The sequence below is a fragment of the Camelina sativa genome, chromosome 4 (assembly GCF_030686135.1).
Source record: "Camelina sativa cultivar CO46 ecotype springtype chromosome 4, ASM3068613v1".
NCBI lineage: Eukaryota > Viridiplantae > Streptophyta > Magnoliopsida > Brassicales > Brassicaceae > Camelina > Camelina sativa.
In genome coordinates this window covers 21,320,164-21,337,220 of record NC_141883.1, presented here as the reverse complement: position 1 = coordinate 21,337,220, position 17,057 = coordinate 21,320,164, and the positions used below count along the sequence as shown (strand labels likewise).

General features: G+C 38.4%; 1 long non-coding RNA gene and 2 pseudogenes across 4 annotated transcripts; 1 reads left to right on the top strand and 2 right to left on the bottom strand.

Moving 5' to 3' along the window:
- The first annotated feature begins 5,921 nt into the window (after positions 1–5,921).
- LOC109132685 (pentatricopeptide repeat-containing protein At3g50420 pseudogene) lies at positions 5,922–8,167 on the top strand (annotated as a pseudogene). Its single transcript, XR_015596970.1, has one exon. The product of XR_015596970.1 is annotated as a pentatricopeptide repeat-containing protein At3g50420 pseudogene (transcript).
- Positions 8,168–8,432: 265 nt separating this feature from the next.
- Positions 8,433–9,539, bottom strand: LOC147946044 (uncharacterized). 2 transcript variants are annotated; one of them, XR_015596973.1, is made up of 2 exons: positions 9,296–9,539; positions 8,433–9,007 (listed from the first exon to the last, which is right to left on the bottom strand). It is a non-coding gene; the product is annotated as an uncharacterized LOC147946044 (long non-coding RNA). The 2 variants fall into 2 exon arrangements; XR_015596972.1 differs by having other exon boundaries at positions 8,433–9,004; positions 9,296–9,415.
- Positions 9,540–13,891: 4,352 nt separating this feature from the next.
- LOC104780871 (dof zinc finger protein DOF3.4 pseudogene) lies at positions 13,892–15,155 on the bottom strand (annotated as a pseudogene). Its single transcript, XR_015596971.1, has one exon. The product of XR_015596971.1 is annotated as a dof zinc finger protein DOF3.4 pseudogene (transcript).
- Between the last annotated feature and the right edge of the window lie 1,902 nt (positions 15,156–17,057).

Sequence of the window (17,057 nt, the reverse complement as noted above, 5' to 3'; positions counted from 1 at the left end):
GAAGATGCTTTTGTTCATGTTCTCTCGCATCTGGCATTTAGAGGGCAAGGTTGTTGGTGCTGACTTAGGTCTGGGCAAATACCAGTTTGATTTCGATGATGAAGCGGATATCATTGAGGTGATGAAGATGGCTCCTTTCCACTTCGATCACTGGATGGTGTCTATGGTTCGATGGAGTCCTACTGTCGATCCCATGTACCCTTCGTCCTTGATTTTCTGGGTTCGTGTTATGGGAGTTCAGGAGCATTGGTGAGGACATCGGTCGTGTCCAGGAGGTTGATATTGATGGGGGGCGAGTTCAGGTGCTGATTGATGGGTTCAAACCCTTATGCTTTCAGACGGAGGTGGAGTTCTTTAATGGAGAGGAAACCACTTTTCTCTCCGCTATGAGCGTCTGTTTGGTTACTGCTCTCATTGCTTCAGTTTATGTCATGATAAGGCGTATTGTCCACTGTTGCAAGTGGTTTCAGAGGAGGCAGTTGTCCATCCTTTACCAGAGGTGGTTGATGTAAGACGTAACCAGAGCTACAAGGGGGCTGTTAGGTCCGATCGGAAGCAAGGGTCTGAGATGGCTGGTCCTTCTCGTGGGGGATCTCGAGGGAGATCGCATGGGGAAGGTTCTCAGGCTGCGGGGAAGCGTCCTCTTGAAGGGAAGATTGCAAGGGGTTCAAAGCTTCAATCGGAGCTAGTTGCAGGTGTACCTTTGGCGAAGCAACGACGTTTTCAAACCTCTGTGCAATATAATGACCATAGGTTCTCAAGGTCGACTGCTCAGGAGCCAGTTCATACGCAAGCGGAGGCGGTGGATACTAGGGTCTCTCCCTCTAGGGACAAGGATAACTTTTCTGTACCGGTCAAGGTTGTCCGTAAAGCTTTATTCCAGGATAGTGAGTTGGATATCTCGATGTCTGCGGCTGTAGAGTCTGCACAGCAGCCGGAGGAGGTGTCTATGGTTGTTGATCTGGGCGCTGTTACCACGACATCTGGTCCGATTGTCACGTCGGACAACTCGGTGCTGGTGCTGCCTGTAGCGATCCTAACGGTTGATTCTACTGGCGATGGGGTTGCTCAAGGTGATGCCTCTGGCTTACCGGATACATGTATTATTACGGGTGTTGCAGGTTTGGCTATGGAGGGTGTGGAGGATATTGCGATGTCGGGAGCTGTGGTGTCTGACGGCACGGAGCTTTCAGTCAAAGGGGAAAGGGACCCCGGTGTGGATGTTACTGGGGAGGAGTCCGCTGTGGGGTCTCCTCGCTCTCGTGCTGATCCTAATTCCGGTGGAATTTCCATGGACACTGATCTTCCTCCGGTGGCTGCGGGTGCACCTTCGGTTTTGCTTGACAAATCACGCAAGGGCAAAGGCTTAATGGGCCTAAAGGGTGTGGGCTCAAAGAAACTTAATTTGTATCTAAGGGGTACACCTCGCAAGAGGCCCGCTCCAAAGAACGGTGGCCAGGCTGGAGAGCCGACTAACCCGAAGCCGAAGGAGGAGGATAAGGGTGCAGCAGGTGGATCCAAGCCACCACTTCCAAAGGTTGATAAATGAAGATTTTAAGTTGGAATTGTCAAGGACTTGGTAACAAAGCCACTATTGGGTATCTTAGGGATTTATGGGGGAAACATAGGCCAGATTTTCTGTTTCTTTCTGAAACTAGACAATCTTTTTCTGTTTTAGAACCTTTTGTTGGTCATTTTGCTTTTTCAGATTTAAAAACGGTTGAACCGGTTGGTTGTAGTGGTGGTCTTGCACTATTTTATAATAATAATAATAATAATAATGTTTCCATTTTATTTGAATCCAACAGAAATATTGATGTGGAAATTACATTTAAAGGCAAAGTACTTTATCTATCTTTTATTTATGGTGACCACGGTTCCAAAAAACCGGGATTTGGTTTGGGAACGGTTAACAATGATTGGTTTAAACCGAGATTCTTCTTGGTTTTTAATTGGAGATTTCAATGAATTAAAAGGCAATCATGAGAAGCAGGGTGGTGCCTTGCGTCATGCTTCTTCTTTTGTGCTTTTTAACACCATGATCCGACATTGTGGATTACTTGAGTTCCCTGCAATTGGGGATAGCCTTTCCTGGCGAGGGTGGCGGGATAAACAACCAATACGCTGTCATTTAGACCGGGCTTTAGCAAATGAGGAGTGGCATGATTTGTTTAAGAACTCGTTTACGGAGTACTTACCAATGATCGCGTCAGATCATAAACCTCTTTTGGCTGTTATTGAGGATAACACTCGGAGGGGTCGGAGTGGGTTTCGTTTTGACATACGGTGGCTGGAAAAGGAAGGTTTTTTAGGGGTGGTTGCTGACGGTTGGGGTCCTCCACCGGGTGAAGCCTCAGCTTCCGCCCTGGTGGACAAAATTTCAAGCTGCCGACGAGCCATATCTCGTTGGCGGAAGGAGCAACTGCCTTATGGGCGGGAGACTATTGAGGATTTAAAGGCTAAGCTAGCGGTGGCCCAGGAAAATGATGCTACTATGGTTGATGTGTTGGTGGAGCTTACTTGGCGATTACGGGAGGCTTATAGGGACGAGGAGGTATATTGGTATCAAAAGAGCAGAAGTCGGTGGATGCGGTTTGGTGACCGTAATACCAGTTATTTTCATGCGCAGACGAAACAGCGACGTGTTCGGAATCGTATTGTTGGTCTTCATGACCAGCATGGTACTTGGATGACGGAGGGGAGTGATATCCGAAATATAGCAGTCTCTTTTTTTCAGGATCTATTTACGCCCTCGGACCCATCGGATCCTGCGGAGATGTTAGAAGAGATTCAGCCATCCATTACTGTGGAGATGAATGACCTTCTAACTCGGGAGGTTGCCGAGCAGGAGATTAAGCAAGCATTATTTATGATGCCTCCGGATAAGGCCCCCGGTCCGGATGGTATGACTGCTCTTTTCTACCAGAAAGCATGCCACGGTTAAAGCAGATTTGGTCTTAGAGGTCAATTCCTTCTTGCAGAATGGGGAAACGTTTAAATGTGACAAACATATGTCTTATCCCTAAGGTGGATAAGCCAACGAGGATGACGGAGTTAAGACCCATCAGCCTGTGTAATGTGGGGTCTAAAATTATTTCGAAGGTTCTGTGCCAGCGTTTACGCACTATTTTACCGTCCCTCGTCTCGGAAACTCAGTTGGCATTTGTGGAGGGTTGGTTGATTTCGGATAACATTTTGATTGCTCAAGAAATGTTTCATGGGCTGCGAACTAATCGTTCTTGTAAGGGGAAGTTCATGGCTATCAAAACGGACATGAGCAAGGCCTATGATCGGGTGGAGTGGTCTTTTGTTGATCACCTACTTCGTCGATTTGGATTTTGTGATAAGTGAGTATCCTGGATTATGTGTTGTGTCACGTCAGTTCAATATAAGGTCCTGATTATTGGCCAAGCACAGGGATCCATCACTCCTTCCAGGGGGCTGCGTTAGGGGGATCCTTTGTCGCCCTATCTTTTCATTCTGTGCACAGAGGTACTCATTGCACAGTTTCGGAAGGCCGAACAGATGAAACTTCTTACCGGCCTCAAGGTTTCGACTGCTAGTCCAGCCATCTCCCATCTTTTGTTTGCTGATGACAGTCTTTTTTTCTGTCGGGCCACGCGGGAACAATGTGAGGTGGTCTTAGGAATCATGCAAGAGTACGAATGAGTTTCTGGTCAACAAATCAATTTTCAGAAATCTTCAGTCCAGTTTGGTCATACTGTGGATAATGATTTGCGAGAAATTATAAAAGGGGTTTTGGGGATCACAAACTTGGGTGGCATGGGATCTTACTTAGGGATTCCGGAAAGCCTGGGTGGGGCTAAGACGAAAAAATTTTCGTTTGTTCAGGACAAATTGCAAGCAAGAGCAAGTGGATGGCCGGCTAGAATGTTATCGAAGGGCGGAAAAGAGATTATGATTAAATCTGTCGCTACAGCGGTGCCTACTTTTGTCATGTCGTGTTTTCGGTTGCCTAAGAAGGTTACGCCGAAATTGACGAGTGCGATTTCTAATTTCTGGTGGAGCTCGTCTCCACAGTCCAGCGGGTTACATTGGGTGGCGTGGGATAAGCTGTGTCATGCTAAAGATGCAGGGGGTATGGGTTTTCGGTGCCTGGATGATTATAACACCGCTCTGCTGGCAAAGCAGCTTTGGCGTTTAATCACTGTTCCGGATTCACTTTTTGCACGGGTGTTTAAAGGACGCTACTATCGACATTCTGATCCATTGGATCCAATTAAATCGTATTCGCCGTCTTATGGGTGGCGAAGTATAGTTTTTTCTCGCTCTCTGGTTAATAAAGGACTTATTAAACGGGTAGGATCTTGTGCGGCCATCTCTGTATGGACTGACCGATGGATCTCTGCTCAATCTCCGAGACCAGCACTAAGTACAGGGTTACCTTTTGATCCTATGCTCCGCGTTACAAATCTTATTGACACAAGTTCCAATTCCTGGGATATGGTCCTGCTTACGGCTACGTTTGTACAGGAAGATGTGGCTATAATATCTGCTTTACCACTGCGACAACCGGATAAACCGAACTTGTTGGGATGGCATTTTACTAAGTCTGGTAAATACTCGGTTAAATCAGGGTATCACACTCTTCGCTCTCACTCGATCGCTTCAACCGGTCCGAAGATTTTTGGACCGACTTTGGTACCCCTTCAAGCCTTTGTGTGGAAAATTCGGTGTCCTCCAAAAACTCGGCACTTCATGTGGCAAGTGCTTTCGGGTTGTGTGGCGGTTACTGCTAATCTACGAAAACGTGGTTTGAGTTGTGATGCTACCTGTGGGCTCTGTGGTATTGGGGAGGAGACGATTAATCATACCCTCTTTGAATGTCCCCCAGCTTGTCAGGTTTGGGCCTTGTCGCTGTTTCCGACGGCTCAAGGTGTTTTCCCCTTGGAATCAATTTTCACAAATATGGATTTTCTTTTCTGGAGATTCCCAAATGTTCAAAATCAGGAATATTTTCCATGGATTTTGTGGTATGTCTGGAAAGCCCGAAATGATAAGCTTTTTAGTAATCTGGACTCCAATCCCCAAGCCATCTTGCGGTTAGCGGAGGATGAAGCAAAAGCATGGGCTCTGGCTCAGACGGATGATGTGGTCTTAGCACCGGCTATTGCCGGTACGGCGGTCCCCTGTGGGAGGATGAGTTTTGGGGTTTCTCAGCCTTTCTCAAGTTATGTTTGTTATGTTGATGGTTCGTGGAAAGCAACAGATTTTTTTGCGGGAAGAGGATGGTTTTGCACGTCGCCTTGGGACGATGCCCCCACCATGGGTGCTGCCAACTTTCGCCGCAGTCTCTCTCCTCTTCATGCCGAGGTTGAAGCCCTTATTTGGGCTATGCGATGCATGATTGGAGCGGATAATCAATCTGTCGTTTTCCTCACCGACTGCTCTGACTTAGTGAAGATGGTGTCTTTGTCTTCTGAGTGGCCAGCTTTTACACCCTATTTGGAGGACATCCAGGTGGATAGAGAGGAGTTTGTCTCCTTCTTCCTAGTCTATGTCTTTCGCTCTCAGAATGGTAAAGCGGATAATTTGGCGCGACGTGTTCGCACTGTTCCGCACCTAGTTACCTATGTAAACAATGTTCCTTTGTATTCGCTCATTTGAGCCAATCTTGTATCCTGTTGTCAAAAAAAAAAAAGGTCACATTAAACAAAACGCACGCACGTTTTGAAATTATGACAGATTATAAGAACGCGGCGTTTGAAATTAAGGGATATTTATTTTAAAGACTGCGTTATTTAAGAGAGATTGATATAGCGCAGCGTTTTGATGTTAAGAAAGATTAAAACTAAAACGCAACGTTTTGAAATTTAGAGAGACTATATTCAAAACGCAACGTTTTTGTTATTTAGAGATTTTAAATAAAACGCGCCGTTTTAAGAATTAAGAGAGAATATTTTCAAACGCGGCGTTTTAGCTTGATCCGCGAAAAACTGGAAGCCTTGTCCTTTAGCTTCTTTTATGCCACTGAACGAAGTAGCTTCCTCCGTAGTAGAACTTACACGGAAATGCGTATCGTTTACGGCACTAAAACGGGCGCGTCAGCTCCACGCTCTCGTCCTCACCGCCGGCGCCGGCGCAGATTCCGAGTCCCCGTATGCTAATAACAACCTCATTTCGATGTACGTTAGGTGCGGTTGTCTAGAACAAGCGCGGAAAGTGTTCGACAAAATGCCTCAAAGAAACGTGGTTTCTTACAATGCGCTTTACTCAGCGTATTCCCGTAACCCAGATTACGGAAGCTTTGCGTTTAGTTTGATAAACCATATGGCATCTGATTCCTTGAAGCCTAGTAGTTCGACTTTCACTAGTTTAGTGCAAGTATGTACTGTGCTTCAAGATGTTTTAATGGGATCATCACTGCATTCAAAGATTATAAAGCTTGGATATTTAGATAATGTGGTTGTCCAGACATCGGTTTTGGGTATGTACTCTAGTTGCGGGGACTTAGAATCTGCTAGGAGAATGTTTGACTGTGTAAATGATGGAGATGCGGTGGCTTGGAACACAATCATAGTTGGGAGTTTGAGAAATGATAAGATAGAAGATGGGCTTATGCTCTTTAGAAACATGTTGATGTCTGGTGTTGATCCAACGCAGTTCACGTATTCGATGGTGCTGAATGCTTGTAGTAAACTGGGAAGCTATTCACTGGGGAAGCTAATCCATGCCCGGATAATAATAGTCTCCGATCATTTAGCTGATTTACCTGTTGAAAATGCTCTTCTTGACATGTACTGCAGTTGTGGAGACATAAAAGAAGCGCTATATGTCTTTGAGAGGATTCGTAAACCAAATTTGGTTTCTTGGAACTCAATTATTTCGGGGTGCTCAGAGAACGGCTTTGGAGAGCAAGCGATTTTAATGTATAGAAGGTTACAGAGGATGGTCACACCTCATCCGGATGAATATACTTTCTCTGCTGCTATATCTGCGACAGTGGTACCTGAATGGTCTATCCATGGGAAGCTTCTCCATGGACAAGTAACGAAATTAGGATATGAAAGGAGTGTTTTTGTTGGAACAACACTCTTGTCCATGTACTTCAAAAACGGGGAAGCTGAATCTGCGCAGAAGGTGTTTGGTGTGATCGCAGAAAGGGATGTTGTACTATGGACTGAGATGATCGTAGGGCATTCTAGACTAGGAAATGGTGAATACGCGGTCCAACTCTTCGTTGAAATGTACAGAGAAAAAAATACAACTGATGGTTTTTCACTGAGCAGTGTCTTAGGAGCATGTTCAGACATGGCAATGTTAAGACAAGGTGAAGTGTTTCAATCTCTTGCCATAAAGACGGGATTAGATAGTGTTATGTCAGTATGTGGAACCATAGTAGACATGTATGGGAAAAATGGCAAATACGAAATTGCAGAATCAGTATTCTCTCTTGTGTCAAATCCGGATTTGAAATGTTGGAACTCAATGCTAGGAGCTTATAGTCATCATGGAATGGTAGAAAAGGCTCTCAGTTTCTTCGAGCAAATACTTGTAAACGGTTTCAGACCAGATGCTATAACATACTTGTCTTTATTAGCAGCCTGCAGCCACAGGGGATCAACGCAGGAAGGTAAGTTCCTGTGGAACCAAATGAAGGAAAGTGGCATCAAAGCAGGGTTGAAGCATTATTCTTGCATGGTGAGTTTGGTATCAAAAGCTGGGTTACTAGACGAAGCACTGGAACTGATAGAACAATCTCCTCCAGAGAACAACCAGGCAGAGCTCTGGAGAACTCTGCTAAGCGCCTGTGTTAACACAAGAAACTTGCAGATGGGACTATATGCAGCTGAGCAAATACTAAAACTTGATCCAGAAGACACTGCAACACACATTTTACTATCGAATTTATACGCGGTTAATGGGAGATGGGAAGATGTAGCAGAGATGAGAAGGAAGATTAGAGGATTAGCTTCTCCTAAAGATCCAGGATTGAGCTGGATTGAAGTGAACAACAACAATACACAAGTTTTCTCCTCCGGAGACCAGTCTAACACAGAAGTAAGTCGAGCTCAAGATGAATTACATAGGCTAAAGAGTAGTATGTTGTACAGAGATCACCATCCAATGAACAAGATTCATTCCTTATAACACTTGTTTGTTCAGACTAAAAAGTTGTTCTAAAGAAGTATTGTCATTTCAATAATCACTTGTGAAACAGAGGAGAAAGTTACAAAAGTAAGCCAAAAAAAAACACAGACTTTGATACAGTAGTATACTTTGTTAATCTGGATGATTTACCTTCATCAGCTAAAACAGAATTTTTAAGCAAAACAGAAGAAACAAAGACTAATTTGGTTCACGAACGAAATAGAGAAACTAGAAAGAGGATCTTCAAGTGACTCTGTTCTTCAGGGTGCCTTGTTTGATATTTGTACTTGTGTTTTACAAATATAGGGATTTCAAATCCAATCAATAATATAAAATTTCAATAAGCCTGTTTAAGAAATTCCAATCGATAATATTATTAATAGGTTGTCAATTGCTTTGTAGCCCAAATATAATAGAGAAAAAGAACAACTCAAATCGAAAAGGGATAACAGAAATTCAGCAATTCAAATAATAATAATAATCAAAAGACTAGTACTGATTAGATTGACTTCAAAGACGTGATCTTTAGTGTTGGGATGTTGGATGCATGGTCAGGTGTCTTTGCAGCATATTTAAGATCCAGTTCACGTGTCCTTGCAGCATATATAAGATCGATTTTTTTCATAAGCTCCACGTGTTCCCTCTTGATAATTTCCATATGGAGCTCATCAAGTTCATCAGGGCTGCTGTAGCTAGGGGATATTGCCATGTTACATAACCAGTCCACGTAATCTTGCCCCTGGCGATGGCTACCAGCACACACGAGAACTCTAGCAACAGCGGGCAGATCAAATCCCGACAGCAATGCATATAGCTCCTCTGGTTTGTTCCCCTGGAAGTTGTAGGGCGCAAACGCACACTCTCTTCTGCATTTACACGGACAAGATTCCATCTGCTAATTAATACAAACGAATGTTAGACGAAGAAAACAAAAAAAAAGTATCATCTGAAATAACTCTATTTAAAAAAACTTTATGAAAATAATGAAACTTCTACGTGTGTGCAATAATTATTAGAAGCCGATACAAAATTTGGTCTACCAACAGTATGAGATTGATGCTTAGATTTTAAATATCGTATATAAAAGTTGAGAGACTAAAAGGAAATCTTCGTTAACAATCAAGAGACCAGAAAAAAAAAAACAACGGTTGATATTTTGTGTGAGAATAAGAAATTAACTAACCAGGAGACCGGGTGTGTGGGTGCAGAACTTTGATAGGGAAAAGATGAAGAAAACAAAGCACAGCAAGTTTATGAGGACACAAATTAAAGAAGATGATGAATACTATATATATATATATATATATAGTTGAAGAGAAGATGGGGACGTATATATATATACACACACAAATATGGAAATTTCCAAAACCCTCGATCTCCGTCGCATCGCAAAGGTTTTTTTTTTTTTTTTGGATGCGCGATATCTCGCTAGATGTATTTATTATGAGTGAATATTTTATATAATAAAAGAAGATTTTCTTTAACATTGCCTAATAGTGTAACATTTGGCACTCTACTTTTGTGACACATGTTATTTTGTTTAATTTTAAATTTAACATTCTATTTTTTTATATAACTTTATTTTATTTGTATCTTATGTGGTGTATAGTTTGTTAAAAAAAAGATAATTGTTGTATAGTTTGTTTTTCTGAAATTTTTTTCAACATTGTTACAAAAAATATATTCTTTTCTATTTTTTAGTTTTAGCATCTAATATATTTCATAACGAAATCATACACCATAGAACTTAAAAAAAAAATACTAATCAACCCAACTAAAAAATATAAACAAATTAAAACCAAATAAGAATAGAAAATGATTTCATATTTTTTAAGTAAAAACTGAAACCAAATTAATTTATGATAGATTAATTTGAAAATATAGAAAATTTTCTAATATATATATATACATATATCACATTATATTCAATAATCATATATAATGTATTAAAGATACAACTCAAATTTGTATCTAATAGTATTCTATAAGTTACAGTTTGACTGTCTTTAAAACATATGTACTAAAGAAAAAGGGTATCATAACATAATTGTTTTATCTCCCCCATGAAATAACAGAAACTAATAGTTTCAAAATTAATTTATTGTTAATTATACTATTTATTTTAAAATAATTAGAAATAGAGACAAATTATAGAAGAAAAACATATTTATATTAAATTAAACACACTTTTATTTTAATGAATTTTATAAAAATATATTTAGACTTAACTTAGAGTATAAGATATTTTTTTGTGATATCGTATCAATAAATTATTTTAAAATTGACTTGTTATATTATAAAATTATTTGTTGTTAACTATTACTTTAATATATGAAAATAAAATTAATATATAAGACAACATAATTTATCTATCAAAGTAAGGTCACACATTTTTTTCTTAGAATACTTATCAGTTTTTTTTTTCCCAAAAAAAACTAAATTATAAATAAATTAATTTATCTTAATTATTTAATGAACAGACAAAATTTAATTAATTTTGCTGTAACTAATTGTCCTATTACTATAAAATGGTTTCATACATTTCAAAGTAAAAACTGAAACCAAATTAATTTATGATAGACTAATTTAAAAATATAAAAGATTTTCTAATATATAAAAAATTCACATTATATTCAATAATCATGTATATTGTATTAAGACACAACTCAAATTTGTATTTAATAGTAATTTATAAGTTACAGTTTGATTGTCTTTAAAACATATGTACTAAAAAAAACATAATGGTATCATAACATAATTGCTTTATCACCCTATGATATATAAAATAATAATTTCAAAAATTAATTTATTGTTAATTATACTATTTATATTAAAATGATTACAAATGGAGACAATCTATAGAAAATAAAAAATATATATTAAATTTCACACAGTTTCCTTTTCAATGATTTTTTATAAAACTGGTTAAACTTATATTATAAGATATTTGTTTTGTGATATCGTTTTAATAAATTATTTTAAAATTGACTTATCATATATAAAAATATTTTTTGTTAACTATTACTTTTAGATGATGACAATAAAATTAATATATAGGACAACATAAAATTATCTATCAAAATAATTAAGTAAGATCTTATTTTTTTCTAAACTACTTATCAGTTTTTTCTTTTCCAAAAAAGAAAAAAATATAATTTATCTTAACTATTTAACAAAAATACCATATATAGTTGACTTTGCTATAAGTAATGGTCTTATTACTATAGTAACATACTGTTTAAATAATTTCAACAATATATTGTAATCAAAAATATTTAGTAATATGTACTTTAACTTTCCTTTTTACATGACCCTTCTACGAAACAATATATAACATATATATATTATAAATTGTAGTTGAACCGTAGTATTATAAATATTATTTTTCAAGACATATATTAACAATTACATCTGTAAATTTCATATATAATTGAATAGAAACTTCATTTTTTAATTTCAAGTTAATAATGCGTACATAAACCACGCATCGCGTGGGCTACTTTCTAGTTTCTTATATGTTTAGGGAAAGTCAGAAACACTTACAAGAGATCACTCTAAAATCTTTGTTAAAAGTACTATTCTCATTAAAAAAAAAAAAAAGACTTATTTAAGAATTATTCAAATATTAAACATCATTATCTATTCTCACTAAGCCACAACAACTATCTCAACTGCTACAAGAAATAGCAGCGAGATATAACTAAATGTAAAATGATAACAACTGTGTACCATGAATAAGAGAGTTTCAATATTTGTGATTTTTGGTTATTTCTACACTGTAATTTTGATACTTCTTCATTGCTTACTGTATTTGGCTGGGGCAGCTTCATATTGGCTTGACCAAAGTATATTATACCTTTCAGATTTGGATTATGGAGGCAAGAACATAATGCTCTCTGTTTCATAGCAGGTGCACCAACGAAGAATTTAGGATCTCTCTGCAGAAACACAACTCATGTCAGCTTCACTTGTGTCACAACCCCCAAGAAAATTCGATTGGACATGAGATTCTCTTAACTTACATACAAGTCTACTTGTGAGCCAATTAGTTTGAAATTTGATCTGGAAAGGAGACTTCTTTGTGTTGTATTTTCTTCAAATGGGAATTCCACAAATAGGGTCCATGAATCACAGACAGCCCGCAAACATCTACCAGGAAAATACAATGGATATTATTAAACAGGAATCAACAGAAACGCATTAAGTTGTTTTGTATCTAGAGAAATCATTCAAAGACTAGAGTCTGAGCTAACATGGCTGGTTTCTCACACAAACATGATAGCAGATCATATTCAATCTTAATACGCAGGGATTGAGCAGTTGATATGCAAATAACATAAGAGAAAAAGGATTAACCTCAGCAGGTACTCTCCACAGCTAGCCCCGATGTCTTTAGATATAAGGTAATCAAGAAGGACTTGATGATCATAATGCAACTGACAACATAAAAAAGACGTGTCGCGTTAAGAAATCTCATCAGTGATTGAATAAATTACTAAAGCCTACATGGAACATAGCAGAAGAGATTCCCTTATGTGAATGCTTTATGAAAATTACCTCTGAAATAAATATACAGAATAGGACTACAGGATTGAACAAGGTTGATAAACGGAAGAGAATAGTTTGTTCCTCATCTTGAAGCAAATGTCCTTCCACGTTAAGCCTTAAGTTAAAAAAAGGCGCATAAGATCTCACAGAAATATGGGTAGGTGTTTGTAGAAAGGCAGTGTTTTTGTTGGAACAACACTCTTGTCCATGTACTTCAAAAACAGGGAAGCTGAATCTGCACAGAAGGTGTTTGGTGTGATCGCAGAAAGGGATGTTGTTCTATGGACTGAGATGATCGTAGGGCATCTAGACTTGGAAATGGTGAATACGCGGTCCAACTCTTCATTGAAATGTACAGAGACCAAAATACAACTGATGGTTTTTCACTGAGCAGTGTCTTAGGAGCATGTTCAGACATGGCATTGTTAAGACAAGGTGAAGTGTTTCAATCTCTTGCCATAAAGACGGGATTAGATAGTGTTATGTCAGTATGCGGAGCCCTAGTAGACATATGTATGGGAAATATGGCAAATACCAAATTGCAGAATCAGTATTCTCTCTTGTGTCAAATCCGGATTTGAAATGTTGGAACTCGATGCTAGGAGCTTATAGTCAGCATGGAATGGTAGAAAAGGCTCTCAGTTTCTTCGAGCAAATACTTGAACACGGTTTCAGGCCGGATGCTATAACATACTTGTCTTTATTAGCAGCCTGCAGCCACAGGGGATCATCGCAGGAAGGTAAGTTCCTATGGAACCAAATGAAGGAAAGTGGCATCAAAGCAGGGTTCTTTAGATGAAGCACTTGAACTGATAGAACAATCTCCTCCAAAGAACAACCACGCAGAGCTCAGGAAATCTCTGCTGAGCGCCTGTGTTAACACCAAAAAACTTGCAGATGGGACTATATGCAGCTGAGCATATACTAAAACTTGATCCAGAAGACACTGCAACACACATTCTGCTATCGAATTTATACGCTGTGAATGGGAGATGGGAAGATGTAGCAGAGATGAGAAGGAAGATTAGAGGATTAGCTTCTCCTAAAGATCCAGGATTGAGCTGGACTGAAGTGAACAACAACAACACACAAGTTTTCTCCTCTGGTAACACAGAAGTAAGTCGAGCTCAAGATGAATTACATAGGCTAAAAGAGTAGTATGTTGTACAGAGATCACCATCTAATGAACAAGATTCATTCCTTATAACACTTGTTTGTTCAGACTAAAAAGTTGTTCTAAAGAAGTATTGCCATTTCAATTCGAAATCACTTGTGAAACAGAGGAGAAAGTTACAAAGTAAAGATCACATAGCCAAAAAAACATAAACTTTCTCTGTTTTCTAGTTTCCGAACACAAATACTAAAATGACAAAGACACACTAAGAGATCAAAGAACAGAAACCCCAATAGAGAGACTAAAAAAGAAGGCAAAGAAACTGAAACCCTCTAGCAAAGGCAAAAGCTTTGATGTAAAGTCATCTCATTTGAGTGAGTTCCCTGGTGTCGTGATGGAGAGATCCGGCCACGCAAAGTACTCACCAGAGACAAACCCACCGCCGACGTTGCTCTCTAAACCCTCGAACTGCCACGTGGCTGGCATCAGAACGGCGTGATGACCACCGTTACTCCCTGCATTCGTCGTCCCAGCATCACCCACAGTTGAAAACGGCCACATCGCTCTTCCAAGCCCAAAGCTGACGTCATCATAACCCGAACCGAGTCCGATTCCGAATCCGCCGAGTCCAATAACCGAACCGGATCCGTGTGTGGCCGTCGCAGCAGCGTTATGGTTCAGCATAGAGGTGAAACTACCGCAGAGAGACAAAGCACTCCCCTTTGCGTCACTGTCAACGCTGTGAGTACAGCCGTTAGAGATAGACGAGTGAGGGAAGAGAACAGGCGTAACGCAACGAACGCCGTTAGCGGAAGAGACGACAGAGTTAACGGCAGAAACAGAGGAGGAGGCTGAGTTGGAAGAGGAGCAAGTGCGGGAGCGTTTAGCGCCTTTGCGAGTACCACCGCCGACGGGAATGTCACGGAGAGTACCACCGTGAGTCCAGTAACGACGACAGCCTTTGCAGAAGTGACGAGGCTGAGAGAAGTTGTAGTTGTTGTAGTAACAGAACTTGGTGTTGTTTGAGTCGCAACGAGGACAAGGAAGCTGCTCGTTGTTCGGAGCTGTTACACCGTTAGGCTTCATAACTATCCGCCGTGAGTCACCGGAGTCAGACGTCGGCATAACCGGAGAAAAAAAATGGAAGCTTTTTGTTTGTTTATGGGGGTGGAAAGAGCGGGAATCGAAGGTAAAGGTTGAAGCTTTTATTGTTTGGGTTTGTTATAGAGAGGTAAAGGTTGAAACTTTAGGGTACGAGAGAGTGAGATTTTTTTGGTTTTTATGGAGATGAGAGAAGAGGGGAGAGAGAGACATGCGCAGATAGAAATGGGGATGGAGAGGAAAGTTTCAGGCTTTATTTTTTATTTTTGACAGAGGGTGTTGGGTTAATTAGAGGCCACGCTCTTGTCTTTTGATTTTGTCTTTTTATGAAGATTTTTTTTTTAGGAATTGGTTGAGTCGGCTATGGATTATTATTGTAAACAGTGTTACGCTCTGTTTTTTTCACCCCTATGAATAAACACTACTTAAGTCGGCTCTCTTCATACGTAGACGGCTCTGTTTTCAAAGTTTTCAGGTTTGAACAATGAATAAAAAACATTAAAAGTAATCACATCTTTAACATACATTACTTAAGTGCCTGGGTGGTGAACATGAAGGTAATATATTTTCTTATGATCGTCGCAATATTTGACTATAGTGTATCGTGTGGCACACTATCTCACATATTTGATGCATATGGAAAATGAAAAAACGACCAAAAAAAAAACTTCAACGAGGTAATGATTCACCGTTGTGGTTTTGTTGATATAATTTTTGGTACCTGCCTAAATCATCTGAAAAAAACATCATGATGTATATTTTAGTCTTGTCTTTACCAACCTTATAAATCAGTTTTTTGACAAAACGAGAAAAAGATAATTATTGTACTTATGTGACTAATAATGTTGAAAGTTTGGTCATCACGTTTGCTTTTATATATGTTTAAAGTTTAAATTACTACTAGTAATGAACAACAGTCAAAACTAATAATAATGACATAAGTAATTTTTATCTTCTTCTGTTTATAACGAAGACAAGTTGATTATAAAAACCAAAAAAAAAAACAAAATGATAGAGTAGGTCGCAGTAGGCAACACAGGTTAAAAAGACTATTGGGGTTATTAATGTGTACGGTCATTTCCAAGTAATTCTACATTTATCTTTTGAGATTCTTTCCATTTTTCTTCAAATTTTTCATGCATATATTTTATATACAATAAATTTATATAATTATATAACTAATTTACTACTGATTTCGCTTTTAACCAATATTTTTGTTTTGCTAAAAAAACAATATTTTAGTATCCGTAACTTATAGTAGTATAGTTTTTATTCAAATGAATGATTTTGTGTAACTCATAAAAAAATCAATATTTTTGTGTCGTAAGCGTAAATCATCTGCAATTAAAAAAAGAATAAAATGAATGTTCCAGAAAGTTGGAAACAAGGGACACGTTTTTCTATCGTCTTCGTTACAAAAAAAATTATTTGAAAAGTGGATAATTGGATTTATTGTATTGCTTTATTTGAGAACGAAAATTAAAGTATTGTTTTATAATTTGTTGGATCAATCACGCAGGCTTTTGAAATTAAAGTCCAAAAAAAATTGATCTTGTTTCATTTGTTCGCTGTCTTAGAAAAGACAATACTATATTGTAATGTACCAGAAACCTTTTGTTTGTTTATTACTCTATTTATAGATTGTTCTCTTTCGAATACTTTTACAAATTTGAATCCAAACTATATTAGACAGGTGACAGTCGTTTATAAAAAAAAATCGTTATTTTTAAATTTAAAACGGTAGTGGCGGTGGGCGGTGGGGACTATGCTCGTGTTTCCATCACTAAAAACACCAAAATTTGTATTACTATGAATGATCATTGATCAAACTATATAACTACATTCGCGTTAGAAATTATTACGTTGATTTGATTATGACAACCGAATCAGAATCTATCTTAGTCAATATACAACAACCAAATTTGTAGTGGAGTTTGATCTCTCAAGGACCACAATAAACACACTAAATCTAAGCAATATATATTTTATTATACTAAGATTTTAAAGTAAACATCATAGGACGAAAACAAACAAATAACCTTTTCTAAAATAAGTAGTAAAAATACAAATAAAAAAAAGTTGTTCATAAGATACTCATCCGTTTTAAACTAAATGATCTCGTTTTTTACATTTTGTTACATATGGAAAACATATAAGATGAGCATGACAATTTGAACAACTT